Source organism: Sorex araneus, chromosome 2, assembly GCF_027595985.1.
Source record: "Sorex araneus isolate mSorAra2 chromosome 2, mSorAra2.pri, whole genome shotgun sequence".
Lineage (NCBI taxonomy): Eukaryota > Metazoa > Chordata > Mammalia > Eulipotyphla > Soricidae > Sorex > Sorex araneus.
This window is the reverse complement of record NC_073303.1, coordinates 86,328,731-86,356,508: the sequence shown is the minus strand read 5'-3', so window position 1 is coordinate 86,356,508 and position 27,778 is coordinate 86,328,731. Positions and strand designations below refer to the sequence as shown.

The 27,778-nt window shown below is 37.7% G+C and overlaps 1 protein-coding gene across 1 annotated transcript in view; it reads right to left on the bottom strand.

Moving 5' to 3' along the window:
* Positions 1–7,279: 7,279 nt before the first annotated feature.
* The window catches only part of CA8 (carbonic anhydrase 8), a 108,026-nt gene continuing 87,527 nt past the window's right edge, over positions 7,280–27,778 (bottom strand). The window contains exon 9 of the mRNA XM_004602432.2: positions 7,280–8,225. The gene's annotated coding sequence lies outside the window, so the exon portion shown is untranslated. The remainder of the gene's footprint in view (positions 8,226–27,778) is intronic.

Genomic DNA, 27,778 nt, shown 5'->3' with positions numbered 1-27,778 from the left:
TCCTGTCTATACTTAGAAAATAAAAGTCTGTGTCACCATAAGGTTTTTACTTACTCTGTTTCTGTTTGCCTCAAACAATTTCTTGCTTCTGGTTATGTGTAAGGGTTGAGCTTGGCCATCATAACTACTGTGCTTAGCAGAAGAGAGAGTTTCCTTTCTGAAAACCTATGGAAGAGACTTCACTAAGAGAGATAGAGATAGAGAGTGAGAAAGAGAGAGAGTTCACTAGACTTGCATGTATTTTTAATAGGACTCCACATACATTTATTGATGACTTAAAACATTTCATATGAAGATAATTCCTAAATGTAAGTAGGAATTAAAAGGGAAATAAATTACATACATTATAGGTATTGTTATTATTTCATTCAAATGAAGTTTCTTCAAAACGTATTTGTGAGAAAATTTATTGAATATGACTATTTCAAAGGTTCAATTTTAATCTCAATCTTTTATTATAACAATACTATTGATTCATCCTTATGCCATAAGGAAGCTTTTTTTATGCTCTAGAAGATAAAATGGTTTTCATGCAATGTACAGACTTTAATTTACGTTTAAAAAAATCTCTTTGGGTCAGATTCTAACATAATTGCACAGAAAAATTCCTAATGTAGCTGAATAAATTCCAATATAATTTGAAAGTAATTAAAGTTTGTCAAAAGTATTATGCAAAGAGTTATTCTAGAAATAAATCAGGTTCCAAAGGGAGCAAGAGGAAATAGTGATAATGAACTAGAAGGTCACACCTCTATACAACCACAACAAAATGAACAGCACAAGTCCCCCCCCACCCATGAGGAGAGAATGATGAAGAGTCCAGAAGCCTCAGTAGGCGTTACCCACAAATATGAGCTCTCCGACAAAGAATTCAGAGATGAAATGCTGAAGATGTTCAATGACCTAAAAGAAACGGTGGAACAGACATCCAGTAAATTAAAGGAGTACACGAAGGAAACAGAAATGAGAGCAGAAATTGGAAAGCTACACACAGAAGTGTCATGAATAAAGGATTTGGTAAATGAAATAAAAAACTCAGTGGAGGGGCTGGAGCAATAGCACAGCAGGTAGGATGTATGCCTTGCATGTGGCTGACCCAGATTTGATTCCCAGCATCCCATATGGTCCCCTGAGTACTGCCAGGAGTAATTCCTGAGTGCAGAGCCAGGAATCCCATATGGTCCCCTGAGCAACACCAGGTGTGACCCATAAAGCAAAAAACAGAAATATTATGAGTTTGACTGACCCACAAAGATTACAGTTGTTCTTGTGTGTGTACTGTTGAACAGGGTAAATTTATTACAAAGCAGTTCTTTATGCAAATTGTTTGAGATTTAAAAGCTGTCATTTAGAAAATGGGTGTTTCAGTATAACCTAATGTATAAAACTTCTATAATGCTTTACTAAAATGTGTTCTAGTCAAATATAGCATAAAACTCCAATACTTTCATTACTGTTTTTAATCTCTTTTAAAATGCTCACGCCTCACTACTTATCTACCGCAGTAAGTGCCAGTTAACCTTTGGATGTTTTCCATGTGCACTCCTATGTTCATTGCAGCGCTATTCACCATAGCCAGAATCTGGAAACAACCTGAGTGCCCAAGAACACATGAATGGATAAAAAAGAAACTACAGCACATCTACACAATGAAATACTATGCAGCTGTTAGGAAAAATGAAGTCATGAAATTTGCCTATAAATGAATGGACATGGAGAGTATCATGCTGAGTGAAATGAGTAGGAAAGAGAGAGACATATATAGAATAACTGCATTCACTTGTGGTATATAAAAATGAGAAGACTAGGGAAAAAAGGGCTAGGAGGACTGGTCAATGGTTGGAAATTAATCAGAAATGAGGGGGAGAAGGCTAAGGGTAGGTAAGATAAAGAACAGACCAGTATGACAATAATAGCTGGGAATGATCATGCTGGACAAGGTCTGAGGGGTTAAAGAAAATAGGCAAAGGAATATTTTTGATAATCTTTAAGTATCAACAGTGCAAATCACAATGCCCAAAAGGATAGAGAAATAAAAGAGGAAGAAGAAAGAGAGAGAGAAAGATAGAGATGAAGGAGGAAGAGGAGGAAGAGCAGAAGGAGGAGAAAGAGGAAGAGGAGAAAGAAGAGAAGGTGGAAGAGGAGGAAGAGGAGAAGAGAAAAGAGGAAGAAGAAGAGGAAGAGGGAGAAAGAAGAAAGGAGACAGAAGAGGAAGAAGGAGAAGAAGAAGAAGAGGAAGAAGGAGAAGAAGAAGAAGAAGAAGAAGAAGAAGAAGAAGAAGAAGAAGAAGAAGAAGAAGAAGAAGAAGAAGAAGAAGAAGAAGAAGAAGAAGAAGAAGAAGAAGAAGAAGAAGAAGAAGAAGAAGAAGAAGAAGAAGAAGAAGAAGAAGAAGAAGAAGAAGAAGAAGAAGAAGAGGAGGAAGAGGAAGAAGAGGAGGAAGAGGAAGAAGAGGAGGAGAATGAGGAGTATCTGCCATACAGGCAGGCAGAGGGTAAGGGGTGGGGGGTGATGGGAAAGAACCTGAGACACTGGTGCTCAGAAATGTACATAGGTGGAGAGATTGGTGGAGGGATGAATACTGTATGACTGAAATCTAATCATGAACATCTCTGGAATGGCCTCTTACATGATTTTTTTAAGTAGCAGAGGAACTAACTTTTAAACAAAGAAAAGAAATATTTTTTTTCAAAAGTGGGGCATATATCTTAGAAACTGAATTATATCTGTACCTGAGACGTGTTTCCATGTTCCCATTTGCTCTCTCTCTCCCTCTCTCTCTCTCACAACACACACACACACACACACACACACACATACAACTTGCCTCTCCTCCTTCTCTAAATAAAATTATTCTACTTCAAAAAACAAATGAACACTTCTGTGTAAATATCCTTACAAATTGTATTATGCCTTTGGTGTAATGGTATATAATATCATCTTTATTAATAGTCTATGCAATGACATGAGAATATATTATATTAGGTCAGTTTGACATGAGAATATATTATATTAGGTCAGTTTGTTTTTTTAAATAACAATATTTATCAGATTACAGTGTTCCAAAAGGTATGAATAGATCATAAAGAATATAAGACTTACTAGTTTTTTTTGCGTATGCCATATTAGGGTTAAGTTTATAGCATAAGACTTGAAAGTCATTTGTCAATACATACTAGTTGACATTTAGTCAAAATAAATGAATAAATCATTACATTAATACTAATATCAACTTCATTTTCATTTAAATAGATTATCAAAAACACAAGTCTCTGCCCAATCATAGTAATACTATTTAAAACAATTTTTAAAATATGCTGACTCAAATCAAAAATTTGAAAAGGGAACTGGATATCTGACATTTTAATTCGTGTGTTATGAAACGATGAAGAATTACACCCAGAACAGCAACCTGAGAAGCTCCAGAGACCTGCTGCTCCCCAGTGACATATCAGAATCTCCTTTAAAAAAATGGGGACCAGAGTGGATAATAGAGTGGGGAGGGTGCTTGCCCTGCACATAGCAGATCCAGTTTCAATCTGCAGCATCCCATATGGTTCCAAGTGATTCCTAAGCAGAGTCAGGAGTACGCCCTGAACACCACCAGGTGTGACACAAAAAATAGAAACAGGGGTCTGTGCAACAGTACAGCAGGTACAGTGTCTTGCATGCATCCAGCCCGGTTCCATCACCAGCACCCCACGTGATCCCAAAGCCTGCCAGGAATCAGAGCCAGGAGTAAGCCCTGAGCACCTCCATGTGTGGCCACAAAACAAAAACATGCACACATTCAGACATACACACACACACACACACACATACACACACACACACATTTTACACATCTTGAGATTCTCCTTAGGATATGCAACAAATAAAACATTTTTTCCAGAAGACCTCCTAAATCTCAATAAGAACAGTGAAAATATATTTTGAGCCATAGACTGCCTCCACTACACTACCCCAGCTAAGACAATTAAATGTCCACTCAGGTGGGTCTGACTAAGATGGAGCTCCCATTTCTGGATACTTTAAACGAGGCTCCCGTGAGATTTTGCAGAGGTAAATCCACTCGGGACTGCTGTCAGAAACACAGGCCCTTTTCTTCTGTTCAATCCCTCTCACGGAGCAGAGGTTCTACCTCAGGTGCCACAGGGAGAAGATACTGCAGTCTTGATCACCACCTCTCCACAGCTGACTGGTACACAAGCTGGCTGCTAGAAGGGGCAAACCTCTAAGACCAGAACCTGGTGGTCAAGCAGGAACTTGACAAGAAGCAAGCAGCAGATCCACCCACAGCTCCCGCGGGAAGGCCCAAAGAATTTTCCTAGGGTGAGAACAAGGAGTATCAAATCTTGCTGTAAAAGAACTGACCTTATTAACGGTAGGGATATCCAAACTTAAGGATATTCTGAAAAACAATAGAGATTTAGAGACAAGCTATTAATAGCAGCTGCAGGAGGATAATAGCTGAAACCTCTAGCTGATTTATCAGAGAAAAAAAGGAAAAGGAAAAGTCTTCCTTGGGTCAGGGGGAAAGAAAACCTCAAAGCTGTCCTCCAAGTACTGTTTCAAAGGCTCCCAGATTTAACTGAGTCAGATGCACAGTAATTATGCACCAGAGCATTTTAAAAACAATAGAGCAATCAGTTCGTAATTAGTGGCCCTAAGAACTAAAGCAAGCAGGCGGTCAAACACACGGGAAGAGCTGTAGTATTCTAGAGTTCTCTAGAATAAAATAGATGTGCATCAATTACTCTTGTCACTAGTCCTGAAGTAGCCAAAAAGCATGAAGGCCAGACTCACTTTGTGGACCAGGAACTAAGGCCAGTAAAATTCCAGCTAGTGCTAGCACAGGGGCAGAGAAGGCGGAGCCCCTCAAAGGAAGAACAAAAGTCTATGATAAGAATGTGAAGGGGAACCACCAAAAGTTCAAAGCCATCTCCCTTGACTTCCTCTCTACAGTCCTTTATCTACAGAGAAAGCTCCACCTGGGAGTGGTTTGGGAGAAAATCTGTAAAATCAACTTTGCAAAGGCAAGCAGGGCGACAACACTTGTGGCCCGAGTTGAACCTTTCTCAGAAGTCACATCGCAGGTTTCCTTCCCATTGTATGGATTTCCAGTCGGGATTTAAAAAAAGCAAAATGAACATTCCTAAGCACACATAGAAAATAAATCATATGCCAGTTCATAAAAACTCTTAAAGGTATTCTCTGGCCACAATGGAAGTGAACTATCAATCGATAACAGAAAGTCAGAAAATTACAAATAGGAGAAAATTAAGCCACACACATAAATAAATAGCCCTTGGGTCAAAGAGGGAAAATCACAAGAACTGAAAAATATTTTGACATTAATGAAAATTAAATGATTCAAAATATATGAAGTGTGATTAAAGGGTGGCTTAAAGGAAAAAATAACGCTCCACCATGAGATTCTGAAAAAAAAAATGCATAAACACCAAAGAAAGCTGAATCAGAGAAATAATTATAATTGGCATTCAGTGAAATAGAAAATAAAAGCATGGTAAAGAAAACTAAATAAAATCAAATGTTACTCCTTCAGAAGAATCAATATTGGCAAGTCTTTACTAGATTGACTAATGAAGAAAAAAAGGAGACTCAAATTATATTTTATACTGGCAAATTTAAGAATATACCACTTTATACCTTATCAGGCACCTTGAATAACATGAACCAGAAGCACTCAGATATGTGTGAAGTGTGTGGAAAAGCATCTGGTTGTTGTCCTTTTTTCCCTGTATTAGGTAAACAAAATCCACTCCAAATTAATAATTTCTCCCTAGCCAACTCTCCCATATCCCCCCCTCACCTACACACACACACACACACACACACACACACACACACACACGCACGCACGCACACACACCCCACATTGCATTTTGGAAAACTCCCGCATCAATTTCCATTACAGATCTTTTACTTTTCTTTCTCACCTACCAAGAAATAGAACAGATCAAAGATCAGCTATTTCTGCTTTTAATATTGTTTAATATATTATTCTTTTCAAGGAACACTATAATATTAAGCTACCACACAGTCTTGAGAATAGACATCAGAAACAACAAATTAAAATTCCACCTTTTTTTACTCAGAAAATACCAAATAGGATCTGAAAGATAGTATGGGGATTTAGGTCCTTGCCTTGCAAACTGCCCACCCTCGTTTGATCCCTCATGCCATATGTGTATATGTGGAGTAAGCCCTGAGCACTGTTATGTATAGGGGGGGAGAAATAGGAAGAAAGAAAGGAAGGGAGAGAGGGAGGGAGGGAGGATGAGGGAAGGGGAGGGGAGGGGAGGGGAGGGGAGAAGGGAGGAAGACAGAGAGAGGGGAAAAAAGAGAGAGAAGAAGCTTTAATTATTTTTGTTTGGGGGCCAAACCCAGCAGGGTTCAGGTTTTACATCTGCCTCTGCATCAGGGATCACTTCTGGCAAGTCTCAGGAGTCCATCTGGGGTGCTGGGGATCAGACCCTAGTCCACCATGTGCAATGCAAGCACCTACCCACAGTATGTCAGTCATTTGAGTTTATTTGAATTGTTTGGATTCACTGGAGTCATTTGAATTCATTTTTTTCATGTTCACTTTTCACTTTTCAGAGTCTGATGCTTGGAGCCCATGAGAAGCATCAGAAGTTCCGTCCCGAACTGTTCTCTGGCTGCCACCCCAGCAGTCCTGTAGGGAGTCGAGGCTGGTGCCTGTGGGTGGCTGTCCCCTGGCCTGAGCTCAGGGTCCCCCAGTAGGGCAGAGCAGTGCTACACGTCAGCCTCTCCCTGGCGACAGGCTTCCGAGTTCTGTCGTTTGCAACATTTGGCAGATAGAAGGATCAGTTTGAGTCCAGAAAATTATTGACATGTCACCATTTTTAAAAACATACTTCCCCACTTCTTTATTTGTGCATGTGAAAATACCAAGAGGGAGTTTCTCTGCTTCCCAGGCGCCCCGCCTGCTGCTGCTGTGGTCCATGGTCAACAGACACATCAAGGCCTGCACAAGCCACTTTTTCACTAGAGGACAGGGTAGTACTTCCTCTTCTTCCCCATTCCAGTACTCAGGAACTGCCTTCACTTTTGTCTGCCTAGATAATTGGAATATTTGCATTGAACACTTTCATTATTTCAGTCCTACTGAACACATCCCACATCCCTGAAACATACTTATTCCACCTGCATTATCTTTATTGCTAATAGGTTATTTACATCACAAAATTCTTCACAATAGGACCCCTGTTTTGGAACTCATTTGCTTTACAATCAATAAAAACAACAACAGTCTTTATTTTTTGTCTTATGTCAATCACGTTACATTTCCTCTCAGTCACATAGAGATGTACCTAAAGTGAAGCTAAGACTTGCCAATAAAACTTAAATAAAGATACTGGTCATCTTAAAAAGAAATGTCTCAATATACCCAAGTAGCGGAATCCACAGAATAAAATATTTTAGACTTAGAAAATGTACAACTCTTTATTATTGGATGCTAATTTCTAATTCTTTCCATGAAAAATAAAGTAATTCCTAGTCTGTTGTACCCACCCATTTTCTTTTCTATGTTATTCATTTCCTATACTATTCTTGATCTCCAAGAAATCACAATTACATCAAATAATTAGGTTCACATACTTGATGAAACTATTTAACTAAGAAAATTACAAGGTCTAATCTTCATGCACTAACTCCCAAATCATTTCCTACAATAGCAAATTATTCTGAAATTAATTGTATACAAATGTCAAAAATAATGCGATGTGATTTTTACAAGTTCTTCACATAACATTTTGAAGCTGTATACTCTTATTGATCAAAACTCTTAATTTTAACATCAATGATAAAACTATTCTCCAAATGAGACAAGAAATGAAGAACTGCTAATATTGGGAATATATTTTCATGACTTAATATCAATATATTATATATATTCACATGAATGATGCTGAAAACTAGTTTAATTTCATCTGCACATAAGCAATCACAGAATGGCAAAAGTATGAATACTAGCAGTAATAATGTAGACATATAGTACAGGGTTTTCTCTGTATATACAGCCATTTCTAATATTTCATTAGAGCATATGTACAGGCAACTGTCACAGAAGTCCATCAGAGCTGAATGTGATGACGACAATGCAGGTTTTGAGAAAAATAAAGTTGCACTCAAAGTTTCCATTACTCATTGAAGGGCACTGTAGGACCATTGTCTTCTTCCTTTAGGCAAAAAGAATGAGTGAATTATGTTACTGACACAGCACAGTTCTCTATAACAGTTTGTAACTTTTTTTAATTAATTTTACTGAATTACGGTGAGATAGCAACAAGCTTTCATGTTTGGGTTATAATCACACAGTGATCAAACACCCATCCGTCCACCAGTGCACATTCCCCATCACCAATATCCCTGGTATACCCCGCCCCTTTCCCACTCTCCCCCTGCCTCCATGGCAGACAATATTCCCCATACTCTCTCTCTACTTTTGGGCATTATGGCTTGCAACACAGACAATGAGAGGTCATCATGTTTGGTCCATTATCTACTTTCGGCATGCATCTCCCATCCCACTGGTTCCTCTAGTCATCATTTTCCTAGTGATCCCTTTTCTATTCCATCTGCCTTCTCTCCGCTCACGAAACAGTCTTCCAGGTTACTCCAGGCTCTGTGCTCAGGGAATAACTAAATATTTGGGGCACTATATGTGGGGCACAGGTCAAACAAGGGTCAGTTACATGCAAGGCAAGCATCTAAATTTCTAAACTATCACTCTGGCCCCAAATCTTTTAATATTATGCCTCAAAGACATTATTTCAAAATTAGATCATTGTTTATGCATATATTTAAAATCCATATATTTAAGAACCTATAAATTATAAATCAGTGGTTGACATGAAAATGACTGATAATATAAATGATAAAACTGGAAGCAGAGGGTACAAGGGGTAGAGTATATATCTTGCAAATGCCTGACCATAATTTGCTGCCAGCAGCACATGATCTCCAGATAACTGACAGGTGCAGTCTGAAATTCCATGAGCATCCTCAGATTTGGCCCTGGAAGTCCTTAAACCACTGCCAAGGTGACTGAGGTAATCCCCAACACCGAAGGGTCAGAGCAACAGTGCATCTTGGGCCATTGTATTGAGTTTCTAGTTTCTTGTCCTGTTAGACAAGAATCCTTGGGAGGAAAAAATGTGGCAATTAGAATTAGTAAAATATGGTTCTTAGTGGGTTGGAGCACAGTGGGTATGGTGTTTGCCTCACACGTGGCCGTTCCCGGTTTGATTCCTCCATTCCTCTCAGCGAGCCCGGCAAGCTACTGAGAGTATCCCGCCCTCATAGAAGAGCCTGGCAAACTACCCGTGGTGTATTCAATATGCCAAAAACATTAACAACCAGTCTCACAATGGAGACATTACTGGTGCCTGCTCTAGCAAATCAATGAGCAATGGGATGACAGTGCTACAGTGCAGGACAGAGAGATAGTACAGCAAGTAGGGGGCTTGCCTCGAATGCGGCCAACCTGTGTTCAATCCCTGGCGTCCTAAATTTACCCTAAGCACCACCAGGAGTGGCCCTAAAAAACTAACAAAAAAGGAAAATATGGTTCTTTCATACAAAACCATCTCAGTCTCTAATGTTAATTTTCACTGTAAATATCTAAAAGAAATCTATCATATTCAGATTTGTCCAAATTTAGGTGCATAGTTATTACCTGATTTAATAAACACTGTAAAGAACCATATGCAGAATATAGAAGTAAAAGCTGGTCTAGATGCCTGTGTTTCAAGTTTATGAGGTATTTTTTAAAAAGACATATTTAACCTTCCCAAATGTATCAGATCCAAAACACCAATTAAACAGAGATGGTTAAGCAGATACACTGTTAAAAAATATATTAAATCTGAGACTATTTAAACTTAAAGGGCTTTTACAATTGAACATGCACCCATAATGCAAAGACATAGGGACTTGTCCATTTGCTCCCTGGGGACTTGTTCACTTTTGAAGCCACAGGACTTGAGTTAAAGTGTCCTCGATGCATGTCGAATGAACCCTGATTTACCTGAGGATCAGCTCTGGTGGGAAATTCAGGTAGCACTGTAGCACTGTCACACTGTCATCCCATATTTTATCGATCGGGTACCAGTATAATGTCTCCATTGTAAGACTTGTTGTTACTGTTTTTGGTATATCGAATACACCACAGGTAGCTTGCCAGGCTCTGCCGTGCGGGCAGTATACTCTCGGTAGCTTGCCGGTCTCTCCGAGAGTGATGGAGGAATTGAACCCAGGTCAGCCACATGCAAGGCAAATGCCTTACCTGCTGTGCTATTGCTCCAGTCCAGGTACTCTGCTAAAATTAGTATCTCCCTCCTAGCAGATACTAATGCCTTATGCTTACTGAACTTTTCTACATATGTTTTTCAAAGAAAATGTCACTTCCCAATATCAAGGCTCGCTAAAGATGATTTTTCTATCAATTCCCCCTAGAGATGAACAATTGTTTTTATTTAGTCATTTTGAACAGTTGGACAACTACTCTTATTTAGATATCAGATTTCCTGGGAGGAAAATATTTCAATTAATCACAATCTGGGATAGATTGGAGTCGGGAAGATACTATTTTAAATCTGTCATCAATTCAGTGTATGATTTTAAACAATCTAATTACTCTTTCAGAGTCTAGGATACTAACACCTACTTCATAGGGTCTGTGTGAAAATGTAATGTGACAGCACATATAATGTGACAATAGTATCCCCCAAGAACATAACTGAAAAACTAGCAATATTTTTGGCTGATTTTACACATATATCACTAGCTGAAATTAAACTACATTGGAACCAAACATTTTCCATAGCATGTTCGAAATTTACTTTTCAGCATTTCAGAGTGAATTTTCATGGGATAAATATATACTCTGTCTCATCTGTATTACTTACTAGGTCCAGCAAAATATTTAGCCCAATGCAAATGCTCCAAGAAAAGGCATGTTTAGTGTGTAAGTGCATATACTAGAAAGTACAGAAAGTAGTTTTTCATTTTTATTCTTTGTATCAAAATTTACAAAGCTATGGTTTAAAGAGTTACACAACGCAAAGGTTCTAAAACTCTCAAATGCCATGAGTTCCTTCTCAAGATTTTTTGTTGATTATTTTATTAACACCATGGATCTATATCATAACCTTTCAGAGTTTTTAAGTATAATTACTGGCTTACTACCTTTAACTTTTGTTTTAGTGTTATGTTACTTTTCTGTATGGAGAACAAAAATTTGATTCTCTTTTCTCCTATCCATTCTACCTCCACCCATGCACACATACATCCTTCCCTTCATTCCACCTTCCCAAAATGGTTATTTCACCAGATAAATATTCAGTTTCTATGATGGTGATGATGCAAATATTGTTCAAATTAGAAATGATCTATCTGCATTAATGTATCACTGATTTTTCTGTCAAGCAATAATGTTTTTCTGAAGTGAACAGTTTTACCTCCAAAATTTTCTACTAATTTCTAACTACTTATCAAAGGCCTAAATATCATTTCAGTAAATTAAAACATATCATGAATTCTTTCAAGTTCTTCCCCACCACAAGAAATTCTTCTATCAATTTTTCAGCAGCTCATATCTGGACTGTCCCTTTGACCCCAATTCACCAGTTTTCTGAGATTCTCCTTTGACTTTTTCTTTTCTTAGAGCTTATTTCCTGAATTCCATGTTTGCTTTCCTTGCTTTGTTTTTCTTCCATTTTGCTGAAGCATATCTTCCAGTATTATCTGAGAAGCAAATTTTCCATCCCTAAGTGACTACTGAAAGTTCGAAGTGGGTAAGGAGTTCTGGGTAGGTTGTCATTTACTCTCGGTATTCTGAAGGTCAGACTTCATTGACTCGGAGATGGCAGGATTGCTGCTGAGAACCCTCAGTTTCATTTCCAGCTTCTTTGATTTTGTCTGTTTTTTCTTGTTTGCTTCCTGTAATTTCTACCGTAATGATCAGAGATCTTACAATAATATTCTCATGATTTGGGTGCATTTTCTTCTACTGGACTGGAAATTTAGTGGTTCCTTTCAAATTTTCTGCTAATATCCATGAATTCCTAGAAAATATTTAGAACAATTTTGTTGCTGGTTTTCTTCTCCTCCCTCTATCTATCTATCTATCTATCTATCTATCTATCTATCTATCTATCTATCTCTGTCTCTCTCTCCCCCATCTCTCTCTCACACACACACATATATACTCATACATACACTCCTTTCATATTTTTCTATTATTTGTATAATAGACCATCACAAGTAGTTCTCCAATTTCTTTAATTTTATTTTTCTCCCAATTTTGCTCTACTTTCTAAGAAATTTCTTCAATTCTGTTTCCTGTCACTGCTATAAAATTTTTCATTTCTGCTACCATGTTTTTCAATTTCCAAAAGCTCTTGTTTTTTAATATTTCTGGGGAAATTGAATACTGAATAAGAACAGCATCCCATTTCTATTTCATGGGTTACAATTTCTTTCTTTAGCTCTCTCAAAATATGATTACTTTTTTGAAGTTTTCCTCTTCATAAATATTTATTTCTCACACTTTCTCTTCCTCTCTTTCTTTTGGGCTCTTCCCTGTTGCAGGCTTTCTTCAAATCTCCCCTACCGCTTAAACTAAAACAGGGAACAGCCACTGCAAGAAAATAGGAATACAGGTTCTGCACATATGGGGTGAAGTTACCCATCACAACCACACTCTAAGAAACAAGTTCCAGGATTTTTCAAAATCCCAGAAAGATTCTTCTAGTCCTATCGAGAATAGATGCTTTTCTGCCTTTATATTGGAGGCTGAGTTGAAGAGAATGTAAACAGGATGTAGAAATCATATTATCAATAATCTTATTTTCAGCCAAATTAATTTAGTTTTAATGATCCCTTGTTCTAATAGATTCTTCATCATCTTCTAAGGGCAAGTATTTCTAGGCATCCATCAAATATGGGCAGAGAATCTGGAGATATAAGTGCTTCTAAACAGTTTTTAGCCAGTACAGATTATTTTGGTCTCTTTTCACTCCAATTTAGAGATCTCTACTGCCACCTATTCCTGGGTATTTGGAAGATTCTGTCACATAAAGAGGCTTTGCCCAAATCTGCTAAATCCGTTACCACACTACTATCTGCTTTGAGTTTTCAAAAAAAAATGTCGCTAATGTATTCTGTTTCGCTTTTTTCTATCTTTATAGGCATATACAATTTAAAACTTCCATTCCTGAGCTAAAGAGATAGTACGGATTGAAGGCACGCGTCTTGCATGTAGCTGGCCCTCGTTCAATATGGTCACTTGAGTACTGCCATGTGTAGCTCTTGAGGTTTCTTCAGTTCACAGGGTAAACCAGGGGATCTCCAGCAATGAAGGATCTGAGCAGTAATGGACACTCTGGCCCTCACACTGAACTGCTGCCCACTCGTGAAGAATTTCTGGGAGTGGCCCTTGGGGCCTGCCCTGTACACCACTTGTACACTTGGGACACCATACCTCACCCCCAATCCCTTCCTTGTTATTATAAAGCAATTTGTGGTGAGAGTAAATTACGTTCAGAGACCAGAAAAAAATAGTATAGTGATTAGGATGCCTACTTTGTACATGGCCGACCTGGATTTGATCCCCAGCCATATGGTCCCCCGAACACTACCAGAAGTAACCCTGGAGCACAGAGGCAGGAGTAAGCCAGCTATGACTCAGTGCCCACGAGGATTGACAGGTGTGACTCAATATCTTTCCCCAGTTGTCTACATTCAATGATTATCACCATATGATACAAGAGTTCCTTTTTAAATATTTGAGATTTTTTTTAACGTTTTTACAATAGCTATGTTACTTAGCAATCAGCAGAAGTTTTTTGGTTAAAAAAAAACTTAGAGAAACAGCATCTTTAAAAAAAATAATTACTGATTTTTGATGAAAGAATTTAGTGAACTCTGAAATGCAAATCCTATCAGACTACTTTTCCTTTAGGAACTTCTTCCAAATATCATCCATCATCTACCCATCTGGCCTAAGAAAGCTTAAGTACAAAAAGAAATAACCCACTATCCAAAGATCACTGTTCATAATGAAATCTTATCATAAAGTACAGCCATATCCTAAGAACTCTTCTAAATTGTCAGTGATTTCAGTATAATTATAATACATGCTATCTTTTATGCATTTTTAATCCTTACATCCCCTTCTATGAATAGACCCTAGAGAATAACTACAAATTAAAATATCCTAGGGAAGACTTCTGGAAAAACTATCAAAAATTTAAAAAGCACATATAATCACATGTTCTATCTCTGAGGCCACTGCAGGTCACAGGGCTTGTCCCTGTCTAGTGAGTCTAGCTCAGCAAACTGATAATCCCCTAATGTGCATCTGTTAGATAAGTCCATGTAAAATCTCTAAAGTAATAGTCTCTTAAGAAACAATGATATGCTGGGCATGAAGACTCCACTTTTAGAATGGGCTCTTCTCTAGGATGCTTTTCCAGAGCAGATTTCTCATATGGCTTTGATTCAGAAGTAGGTGAGTACCCGATTTATCCCAACTACTATGCTGTAAATTTCTTCAGTGAAGATCCTGTCTGATCACACTTAGATTTTTTACTTAGGTAGGGCGTTTGCCTTGTACAAGGCCAACCCGGGTTTGAATCCTCCATCCCTCTCAGAGAGCCCAGCAAGCTACCGAGAATATCCGACCTGCATGGCAGAGCCTGGCAAGCTAACCCTGGAATATTCAATATGCCAAAAACAGTAATAACAAGTCTCACAATGGAGACTTTACTGGTGCCTGCTAGAGCAAATCGATGAACAACAGGACAACAGTGCTACGACCTAAAATAAATGTGTAAGCACCACAACCAAATATGTACGTGACACTGGTCATCTTATCAAAAGAGAGGGAATGGGAAAAGAGGAAAAAGTAAAATATCAACCTGCATAAATATAAAATGGAAATATCGCCAATTGAAGTTAGTAACAATAGGAGCTGGAACAATAATACAGCAGGGAGGGTGCATCCTTTGCATGTTGTCAACCTAGTTTCGATCTCAACATCCTATATGGTTCCCTGAGCCTTGCCAGGAGTATTGCCAGGTGAATGACCCAAAACAAACAAACAAAAAAAACAAAAATAGCAACAGCAACTGAGACAGCTTACATTTATCGAACGCTGACCTGCTAAACATCACATAATGCATTTTACCATATTACAGTCAATCCTCTAAACCACTCTAGAAGACATGACTCTTAATGGTCATTTCCCTCCACCTCATGGAGGGAAAAACAATAAAGACCAGTTATTTCTCCAGCTACTAAAAGGAAGTGAAGGTGCCATATTGCACATCCAGTTGTACTCTCCAGAGTTCAAATGTGCTTTCAGTAGTAAAACTAGTGAGAAAAGAGGACTATCCAAAGTATAAGAGACACAGAAAATGTTAATAAACAAAAATCTCTCTATGCATTATTGATAGGATCAATGAAGATACCATTTGTCTTGAAATTACATCTACACTCAATGCAATCCAAATGAAAGTCTATTTAGCAAGATTTTTCTTCCTTAGACTCTGACTTTCTTACTTTCTCTTTAATTATTTATTCTAATCATTTCAATAAAATGATCCTCTAGTCTAACTGAAAGAATTATATATGACCACCAGAAGAGTATTGAAGAGGACTGTCACTAAACAGCATATCTGAGAGATATTTTCTTCTTCATTGTTTTCTGTATTGTTCATCTTTTTTGCCACTCTATATATAGAAAAATGGGAACAAAGTATAAAAGGAGAAAGAAATCAAAGGTAACTCTTGCCACAATTTTCCATTTTTTTTGAAGTATATTCTAGTAGAAAAAGCTCAGAGTTTGCAGTTACTTCTCTCTGTGTTTAAATGCTGGCTTTGCACTTTACTGGCTGTGATCCTGAACAAGTTACTTAACCTCTTTCAGACTCAGTTTCGGGTATCTCTAAAATAAAAATAAAATATATGCTTCACAGGAATTCAGTGAGTGAGTTAAAATACACAGTATTAAAATATAAGAAAACATTCTTTTTTCCCCTTCCCATCACTCACTAATATGCATAACTTAGAAAGAATAAATTCTAATTGAAACTCTAGGTATCACTGAGGCTATAGTTCAAAGGGCTGGAGCTCATGTCTTACATGCAAATGACTTTGAATTCACTTCTTGGAATCATATGGATTAGTGAACCCCTCCAGGTGTGGCCTGGTGGTCACGGAGCACTCCCAGAGTGGCCCTAATGCATACAAACACCATGGGTGCCAAGATGTACTGCATCACCAAATACTAGCACTGTGTTATCAGACTAGCATGGCAATTATCACTGGTATTGCCCCAAGCTTCAATACAAGTTAGGGATCCCAAAAGAAAAAAGAAAAAAGACTCTAGGAAAGTCAGATGCTTACGAATTTCTATGTTATTCTACATCAAAATATCATAAGGCATTAAATTTATGTTTTAAAGTCATTGAGAAGTAAAGCTATAATAATCTGACACTTTCTCAATCTCAATTAGCACTAAACTAATTAACAAAACTATTTTGTACACTACAGTGAGTCACATTTTTCTTCCTTCTTTCTTAATCCCCATGTGTTGTAAGGGTGATTGAGTATCTAATTACTCCTTAATTGAATGCTCATATTATACATTTTTCACTAGTTGAAGCATAGTGCTTTTAGTCTAGAAATCAGAGTCAATGAAATTAAGTTAAATAGGAATTTGGGCCACTAATATAATGAGAAAAGTTTTTTATTGTGTCTAATTATAAGTAAATTTGGGTTTTGCATTATTTTTTATGGAAATATAACAGGTATAAAAATATTTCATAAATTACAAATTTAAAAAATAAATAATATTGCTATTTTTATTTACAATTTTCTATTTCTCATGGCTTGAACCCACTAAATGACTAAACATAATTCTTTTAAAAAATACCATTAGAAAACTGTTTGTTGTATCAATATTAAAATTAGATTGAACAATTATATTTGAGAAAAATATAATTGTTATTGCTTCACAACATCAATGTTTTAAAAATTCTTACATATTAGAAACAGTGAAAGAATATGAATCTTGAAATAATTTGAATATAAGCAATTACATTAATAAGATATATATTTAGTGGTAAACTATAGAAGAACTGCTTTAAATTTAAATTATAGAAGAATTGCTAGAAGATGCCATTCTAAACAGTTAAACATTTAATACTTTATGAGCATAATATTTCCTAAGGCTTTTTTTTTAATTATAAGTGTGAAAATACTCGACAGTAGATGCTTACAGACTGCAAGTGTTTACTTGCTTGTTTCTAGATGTGGTGAATAACCATTTGGGGAAAAGTTCTCTTTAAGCAGATGACTAAATAATTTTTGAAAATCAATTCAATTCTGTTATAAGGAGTTTCTGAAAATAATTTCTATGGATAACCCCCCACAATTTTTATGAATATCTAACCACTAAACATACAAGAACTCAGAGATTTTTAAAGGGGTTTTTTAAAAGCACTGTAATGGAAAACAACCACATACAAAATTGATGTGTTTTTATTATTTTAACAATTAATTTATTTTAAAAACATGTTACCTACTCACAAACATTTTGATTAAATATGACTGTTATCGATAAGCATTCCAAATCCTGTCCAAAATATTGCCCACTCTCTAGACTACCTTAGCTTTTTTATCCAAAAAAAGTTTCAATTAGAATATTTGTTTATTTAAAACTGAAGCAATCAAAACCTATCTGTATTAAGACAGAAATATTTTCAGGACCAGTATGGTTAAATAAATATTTTTGTGTATGGCATCTGATTTAAAATATTGAAGAGTTTCTTATTGCTGTGAGGATCCTTTTAGCTTCACTTCCCTACAAAATTTCTACTCTAATTTACCCTATTCTCTCCTTCAAGAGATGGTTTTCATTAATATGAAGATCTGGGGTAAATGAATCTGCACTGTCATGTCAGTCCTTTCCTCCTCATGACATTTCATTTCCATGCTGAGATGTCAGATTTAATAAAATGCTAAAATTATTGATTTTAATCAGAGCCTAATGCATAATAAAATCAAGATATTTTTTAAAAAAATGAATCATGGGGCTTTAGTCATTATATCATTTTCTGTACTTCCATAACAGCTAACACCTAGTACCTGTCTAGGTGGATCTATACAGATAAATTTTCCAAAGCCCATTTTCAAAAGACTTTGTACTTTCACAGGTAGGACATTTAAAATCAGATTCCAATAAAACTCCATTCATTATGGATGACCAAAATAAACTCACAAACCACCACCAACAATCTTCAATGTCAGATGCTGCTAATGAGTTATGTCACTCTTTCCTATAGCGCAAGCTCAGTCAAGGTTCCAAATTCTTCTCAACATTTGATACATTCTGAAGAGAGACCATCAAAATCAACACAAACACATTTCAATGCTTTATGTCCATTTTCGGGGCTGGAGCGATAGCACAGCAGGTAGGGCATTTGCCTTGCACGCAGCCAACCTAGGTTCCATTCCCAGCATCCATTATGGTTCTCCCCCGAGCACTGCCAGAAGTAATTCCTGAGTGCATGAGCCAGGAGTAACCCCTGTGTATCACCGGGTGTGACCCGAAAAAACAAAAAAAACAAAAATAAAAAAACCCAATGCTTTTCATCCATTTTCAACACTAACACCCATGTTTTTTACTTAATAAACCTTCAATAATCCTGTGATACAAATAGAGGGATGGTTCTTGTAGCAGTGCATGTAGTGATGATGCTATTTGGGGGGATTTATAATAGAAAGGAAAAGGAGACACGCAGATGGAGCTGGAGGTTTCAGAAAGCAAATCTGCAGAGCTGGATGAAATAGTAGAAATGTGAAGTGAGGTGAAGAAAAGAGGTGTCAAGTATGACTCAGGTTTCTAAGAAAATTGAAAACGCCAGGTTTTGCAAAGATACGTCATCAATTCAATATTGTACATATACCAAGTTTGAGATGTCCTTAGAAACCCGAAAGAACTCAAAAGAACCACAAAGAAAAGCCACACAGACATTGGATACTTAATTCTTAAACCTAAAAGACCTATATTTGAGGAATAAAAATGAGCAGGTAGGGCTGGAGTGATAGTACAGCAGGTAGGGCATTTGCCTTGCACGCGGCTGACCCTTGTTCGATTCACAGCATCCCATATGGTCCCCCCCAGCACTGCCAGGAGTAATTCCTCAGTGCAGAGCCAGGAGTAACCCCTGTGCATTTCCAGGTGTGACCCAAAAAGGAAAAAAAAAACTTAAAGAAAAAAAGAGCAGGTAATCCTAATCCGTACATAGTGATAAAAGACACTGTAATGCAGATGTGTCTTATGGCAGAGCTATAAAGGGTCCCCCACCCCACCCTCCGCAGTCAATAGGCACCTGAAAGAAGCTTCTGGGTTTGGGACTTTCATAGTTCTACCTCAACAATCTTTATTCTAGAGCATATGTCCCCAAACTTATTTGGCCTACTGGCCCCTTTTCAGGGAAAGAAAAAAAAATCACTTGGTGTCACCTGGAAACCTACCTTCTATAAGTGGAAAACCCTAAGGGGTCCCTAGGTGTACCTGTAGCTACTATTGCTCTGGGGAGTTTCAATGCCCTGGGGGAATGAGGGGTTATGGTATCACCAACTCTGGGAAACTGAAGGAGATTAAGGAAAAGAAAAATTACAGATACAAAAATAGACAAGTAAGGAAGAAATTCAAATGACTAGTTATTAATAAGGATTTCTTAGTCTCAAACTGAAGATATAAAGCAAATAGACTGATTTAAGTAATGTACCAAAAATGAGCCTCCTGGAGTAAACCACAGAGTATAACATATTTAGATGAAATAATCTAGTCTCCATGGGTTTTTTTTATAAAAAGTATATAAGTTTAAAATCATAAATTTCTCAGGGTATCAAAATATATTTATGTTCAACATACAAGTTTACCAACAGTTGTAAGACATTCTTTTTTCTAAGCAAATACAATATTGTTTTATTTCATGAAGGGGAGAAATAAACAAAATCATTCAATAATTTTTGTGCACAATAAATTAACACTTGTAAAACATAAAGTGGAAAGCAAGACATTTTAAAAATAGGGATTATTTTCCTCATTCAGTAACCCTGAAGAAATACCTCTTCCGTGTTGATATTTTTCATTCTTAGGTTAATAACCATTTTTATATCACATAATCAAAATATGATAGATAGGTTGAGCATCCTAAAATCATTCTGAAATCCTTTAGGAAATCCATTCTATTTTCAGGAAATTCTACGTGATACAGTAAATAGAAAACAGCTATATCCATTGAGCTTTCAATTCTCACTCTAATGCTGTGCATCATGTTAAATTATTAGAGTGAGGAGAGTCCAAGTTCTATTGACTGAAAATATGACTTTGAGCTTTGCATTTATACTGGAAGGATAATAGCTTTTACCTACTTGGTCATTCAGACTTGGCATTTTCCCTTTTCACATATAGCCCTCTCTTTTTCTTTAATACCTTATTCTCTTCTAACCTATAACTCTTTTAGTTCATAAAAGAAGGCTGATAAGAAATTGATGCTAGCTATAACTTTACTGAAGTTAAGAAGACATTATTAATTGCAAAGTATATATGGGGAAGAACTTATCACAGTGAAGAATAACTTCAAAGACCCAGAAATAAAAATAATGGCAAATTTGACAAAAGGATTATTTAGAGATGTTTGCTATAAATAATCCCTTTTCCCCTTTTTTCTAATTTATTTGAGGCATACCTATACTCCTTAAAAATTTTAAATAGTAAAACTATTTTTGGCATTGGATTTTATTTAAAAAATAATTACAATAAATTAAACATGTTAGCATGTATAAAATTTAATAATTTTGATCCATTGAGGAAATAGATATATGAGCAGTGAGAATAGCCTTTAAAAATGAGTCAATACTTAATGAAACAAATAAATAAATCGTTTCTTAGAAGATAAGGACCAGTAAATTATACCAAGGGCAACAGGTAAACTGAACTGAAAGTTTAGTTTTAGTTTCTTATTAATAAGACTCGTTTCTCTTACTTAATAAAGGAAATTTGTTAAGGGATTAGTTGATGTCAATTGGTGCTGAAGTCTGAACTAGCACTGCTGAACTAAAGATTTTTCAGCACCTGGCTGAGTAATATGCTAATTTTTAAAACAAGTACCAAACCACGGTTCATACTTCTCAAATGGTAATATTAAAAAGTCACAGATTATTCATTGGTGCAATAAGTCTTAGTTATCAAAGCCCTCCAGATGTCTAGACATGTCATGCAAAATAAATGTCATTTTAAGTCCAAAATTAAAGTTATTTTAGTAAAACATAGCTAAAATAAATCTGAATTATTTTAAACAATTTTAGAGAACTACCAGAAAAAAATTCCCCTTTTCAGTTCCAAGAGCTTAAATGAAACATTCATGCATTAAATTCAAAGTCTGACTGTCAAATCATTTCACTTTAATAAAAATTTGAATTACCTGCCTTAGGGCATTATTAAATATCAAATAAAAAGCACACATCCATAAGTCTGATTTCCCAATATAATTTTATGTAGAACTATGACTAGATTTGTATTACATATTTCAAGATAAAAGGATCAAAATGCATTCATAAAAGAATAAAGTCAGAAGAGTGGAATTGAAAGAATGTGTGCACCATTCTTAGGAATTTGGAGGGAAATGACCTCCTTTTAATAATCTCACAAGATAAGGAGACAAATCCACACTCCTTTTAAAAATGCCTAAATAAATTAAAGTCTTTGAAAACTTACATGTGATCCTATCATCGAATAAATATGAATATCTTAACCATAAACAACTTTTCAGCTTGTGTCTGGGTGTGTCAGAGAAAGAAATACCAGAGATAGACGACTATTTAGACATTTCAAGGGGCAACACTAGTCTACCAAGATATCTGTATAAAAAATTCAAAGCAATCATCTTACTTCACAGAAACTGCCCTTGGCAGGTATGTAAATACAAGTAGAGAGAATATACTAGAACCTAGCACTGCATTGTAGCACTGTCATCCCATTGTTCATCGACTGGAAAAATTCACAAATTCACGTTCACCCCAAAATGGACGACTCCTGTAACTCACTTGTCATCCTTCACTCTGTTTCATTCTTCTGTCTTTCCTGCTGCTCTTACCCCTCCTAGTCACTACCCCATTCTTTCATAATTTCCAAGTCGTACTAACATTAAGTCTATAAACCTCCTTTTCCTCCCCAGCACAATGTGTCAATTCTCTTAAAGAAAGTCATTCCCACATCTGCAGGACTTCACATGCCCTTTAACTTTCAACATCCTCCCTGCCATAACCTCTCTTATCTACTGACTCATTCTCCTGCATCAAAGAACTTCTTCTGTTTACAAAAAAAAAAAGGAAAGAAAGAAAAGATCTGCCTCAAAGATTCCCCCGTCTGATGTAGCTATTCTTTTCTTCTAGGCTCACTTATCAAGAATCTACATCACAGATATCTTGGCAACCCCCTTTGCATTCAGCATTAGCCTCCTGCAACAAGCATCCCTCATCTGCAGGCCACTGTATTTGCCAGTGTAAGCTACGTACTGTTCTTGAAAAGGGTTTTTGCCTCTCAGATCTGGGTTCAGTTTCCAGTTCTGTGCCTCAGTGCCTATATTAGTGTAAATGGTCTACCTTCTCTCTAATCAGGCAACTGCTCTGTAACACTTCACCCCTAAGGTTTCTTTCTTTTTTTTTCTTAAGCTAGAAGGTTAATATGCATTTTTTTTATTGAATCACTGTGAGACAGTTACAAGCTTTCATTTTTGGGTTACAATCTCACAATGATCAAACACCCATCCCTCCACCAGTGCATATTTCCCACCACCAATATCCCTGTTATACCACCCCCTTTCCCACCCTCCCCCTGCCTCCATGGCAGACAATATTCCCCATACTCTCTCTCTACTTTGGAGCATTATGGCTTGCAACACAGACACTGAGAGATCATTATGTTTGATTCATTATCTACTTTCGACACACATCTCCCATCCCAACTGGTTCCTCCAGCCATCATCTTAGTGATCCCTTCTCTATTCCATCTGCCTTCTCCCCTCTGCTCATGAAGAATGCTTCCAGTTATGGGGCAATCCACCAGGATATACAAGACACTAGTAGAATTGTATAAGAAAAAAACCTCCAACCCCATTAAAAATTGGGGGGAAGAAATGAACAGAAGTTTCCTCAAAAAAGAAACACACAGGGGCTGGAGCAATAGCACAGTGGGCAAGGCATTTGTCTTGCATGCAGCCGACCGAGGTTTGATTCCCAGCATCCCATATGGTCCCCGCTAAGCACTTCCAGGAGTAATGCCTGAGTGCATAAGCCAGGAGTAACCCCTGTGCATCACCGGGTGTGGCCCAAAAAGAAAAAAAAAAAGAAACACATATAAGGTTTCAGGAAGACTTCATAAGAGACATCCTATGTATCTTTATAACATTGTACACAACATATTATGAATAACTTTTTTTAAAATAATGTAGAAGTACTGCTACTTATTCAGCCATTGATTAGGCTGATTGAATTGGGCATGAACTCCACATTACTTTTTTTTATTCTATTCTGAATGTTAACTTTATTATTTTATTATTGTTTCTCCCCCCCCTTTTTTTTGATTCACCATGAGATACAGCTACAAAGCTTTCATGTTTGAACTCCTGTCATGTAATCATCAACACCCATCCCTTCACCAGTACACACTTTCCACCACCAAAATCCCCAGTATCCTTCCCACTGTTCCAACCCTTCCCCTGCCTGTGTGGCAGACTATTTCCCCCCAAACTCTCTCTCTACTTTAGTTACATTCAACATTTCGACACCAGTCTCACCACCACTCAAACCTGCTGAAAAGGCAATACTAGACAATTTGTTTTGTATTGCTTGTTATAGATAGAATGTAATGTCCAGGAAATTCTGTGTCATTCTCTTCTGGGAGCTTTAGTTTATAGTCTCTGGGTCTTGGCCATTGATGAGATTACATGGCACCAGGGGTTTTGTGGGTGTGACTGTCAAGCTACTGTAAAACTGGGGATCTGGGGGGAGGAAGCCCAATCCTTATTTAAGTGGGCCTGGAGATCTCAGTCACGAGTTCCCGCATATCTGGATTTTCCTGCTGGTCCACTCTCTGGTGAGGTTCATCCCGTCTTGGGTGAGGCTCATCCAAGCGTGAAGAGAGTGCCCTTACGCATGGCAGTGGTAGAGTTCTGGAGGTTTTCAGCTGCCAAAGTTCTGCTTGGGGCAGGGAGGGAAATTCAACCCACCCCACCTCGAGTGCCCCCGGTGAAGACAGCCTAGCAAGGGATCAAGGCATTCTGTGGCGCTCTCTTTCTGAGAGCTTTAGCTTAAATCTCTGGGCCTTGGCCATTGATGAGATTACATGGCACCAGGGACAGTTTGTGGGTGTGACTGCCAAGCTACTGGAAAACTGGGGACCTGGGGGGTGAAGGACCAGTCCCAATCCAATCAGACTTGGAGGTCTCAGTCATGCATTCCTGCATATCTGGGTTTTCCTGCTGGTGTGCTCTCTAGTGAAGTTCATCCCATTTTGTGTGAGGCTCATGCCCTCTTGGATGAGGCTCATCTGAGCATGTGGAGAGTGGCCTTGGACATGGTGGTGGTTGGGTTTTGGAGGTTTTCAGCTGCTGGGGTTCTACTTGGGGCAGGGAGGGAAACAACCCACCCCCCTCCAAAGTGTCCCAGTGAAGACAGCCTGGTGTGGGGTCACAGCATTCTGTGGTGCTCTCTACCGAGAGCTTTAGTTTATAGTCTCTGGGTCTTGGCCATTGATGAGATTACATGGAACCAGAGTCAGTCTGTGGGTGTGACTGCCAAGCTACTGTTAAACTGGGGACCTGAGGGGAGGAGGCCAAGTCCTGACCCAAGTGAGCCTGGGGCCCTCAGTCATGGGTTCCCACCTACCTCTGTGCTACAGGCCCTAACTGCATCTTTTGATCTCTTTTGAGATTTGTGGGTCTCTGAAATAAGGCAAATAAATGAGCTTATATAGCTGAGCTGGAGGTGGTTTGTGGGTTTGTCTCCCATATACCTAACTTTTGGCCGTTTAATTCTTGGTAAACTTGGCCCCAAGTTGTTCAGGTCTGGCAAAAGGCATAGCAGAATTTTTGGGGTATCTGGAAGTCTGCACAGGGCCCTTGTAAAATGTATTCTTTCAAGCTGAAATCTTCTCCATTACATTTCTTTGTTCATCTCATTCATGGGATTTATCACAATTTATAGCTGCATATTTTTATATATGTTTTTCTACTCCAGGCTCTCCATTTAAGACTCTGTTTTGTAAGGGAAAAGACTTTCTAACACACGCTCTGCTAACTTCTATAAACCCAGAATCAATCATCTAGCAGAGACTCAATAATGACTTCTGACTTAATGTTATATTAGTTCTTTAGTTGATCTATTATAGTTATCACATTCAACATTACTGAATTTTCTCTAATGTTGTCATACATAAATTTATTGAAAGTTTCTTTTCATTCCTACAAAGGTGGCTTTGATGGGGTTTCATTTGCTCCCAATTTTAAAAACAGGAAATATTAATTGCACTGAAGCTGGTTCGTTCAAATGAGCCTCATGCATGAAGAAACCAGCAGAGGGACCCAGGTGTGCAGGACCCAGGGCCAAGATCTCCAAGGCTGCTCAGATCGGCACTGGGCCTCTTCCACCCAGATCCCCCATTTTCCAGTGGCTAGGTGGTCACACCCAGAGATTGCCCCCGGCGCTGTGTTGTCCCATCAACAGCTAGCATCCAGAGACTGTAAAGCTAAGCCACGATGCGGCCACGCAACATCTAATAACCTGGTTCTCCCTCTTGGAGAGCCCGGCAAGCTACCAAGAGTATCCTGCCTGCACGGTAGAGCCTGGCAAGCTACCCGTGGCATATTCAATATGCCAAAAACAGTAATGATAGGTCTCATTCCCCTGGCCCTGAAAAAGCCTCCAATCGTTGGGAAAGACAAGTAAGGAGAGGCTGCTAAAATCTCAGGGCTGAGTATAATAGAGACATAACTGGTGTCTGCTCAAGTAAATTGACGAACAATGGGATGACAGTGATACAGTAGCTGGCTAATATGCACTCTGTAATCTGAAAACTTCTAATTTGCCTAAAGATCTTCAAGTCACAAAGTATTATGTTTCATACTGTATTGAAATAAAATAAACATATTTCAGCCCTCAATAAACTTAAGGTTTATGAAAGAGATAAGATATATACACAAGGAGTTAGGTGGAAGAAATAATGTGAAATAAGAATTATAATTAAACAACACAAATAAGTCAGAGGGAAAATAGCGAATCATTTGTAGTATACAGAAAAACAAAACAATGGAGAAGACAGTATCAAACGATGATAAACCTTTAGTCCTTGATTGCAAACCAAGATCACTATGCAGTGGTGGGAAGGTGGAATAGTCACACTAGCAGTAACATAAGGATAGCTGGAGAGGGTGTTGGGCACTTGGTGGAGATGAAGGTCAAACTTTGTAAAGCAAAACCATAAACAGTAACACTATTGCAACCATGTAAAACCTATTCTAAAAGCAGAGACTTTGTTATTGTTTGCCCAGTGACTAACACCATTCCCAGTGCAAAGTTGACTAAGAAAATACTAACAATAACAGTGAAGGAAAGAAGCAGAAAATTCATGCTGAGCATAGTATTTAAATTAGCTGTAGTAAAAATACGAGTTCAACTGGTGAAAGGAAGAGCAGGAAACAGTATGCGAACAAATAACATTCACAGAAGGAGAAAATGACAAGCTTGAGTACTGGCATACAAAGTAGTCACAAAAGACAGAAAAAAATAGATTGAAAAACATAATTATAAAATTATCAACTTTTAAAATTCCTATGTCAATCATGCAACTCAATGATTCCCAAACCTATCTGAACACTGCCCTCTTTAAAGAAAAATTACTCAGTGACACTTGAAAATATCTATGCCCTTTAAGTAAACACACAGAAAGCAGCCCTCAATAGCACCAGAGGCAATACCTGCCACCTCTGGATCAATCCAGTGTTGCTCAAGAAACAGATTGGAAAATGCTGGTCTAACTCATGAGGCTATGTGAGTTTCTTGAATCCAGAGATTTCTTTTCATCTCAACTCCAATCCATTATGCCACTCACACAGTATGAGAGTATAAGCTCCCAATAGTTTATTGAACAGTCAAACTCTGTCCTGCTCACCTAAGAAACTGTACCAACAGATGTTTTCTTCTAAACAGGAAACAGTAGTTTGCCAGCAATATGGATAGACTCATATATGTATCTCACCAGCACAGCAGAGCCTGGCAAGCTACACATAGCATATTTATTTGATATGCCAAAAACAGTAACAACTCTCACAATGGAAACGTTACTGGTGCCCGCTCGAGCAAATTGATGTGCAACAGGATGACAGTGACAGTGACAGTGACATGTATGTCCAGTATATAGTAATTTATTTATAGCTTAACTTTTCCATGTCGATAATGTTTTATCCTGGTAGTCCCTTACAAGTGTAAGAAGTACATATATTGAATTCAATTTGTTAAGACAATATATTTTATTTATTTATTTTGCTTCTTGGATCACATCCAGTAATACACAGGGGTTACTGTTGGCTCTGGACGCATAAACTACTCCTGGCAGTGCATAGGGGACCATATGGGATGCCAGAGATTGAACCCA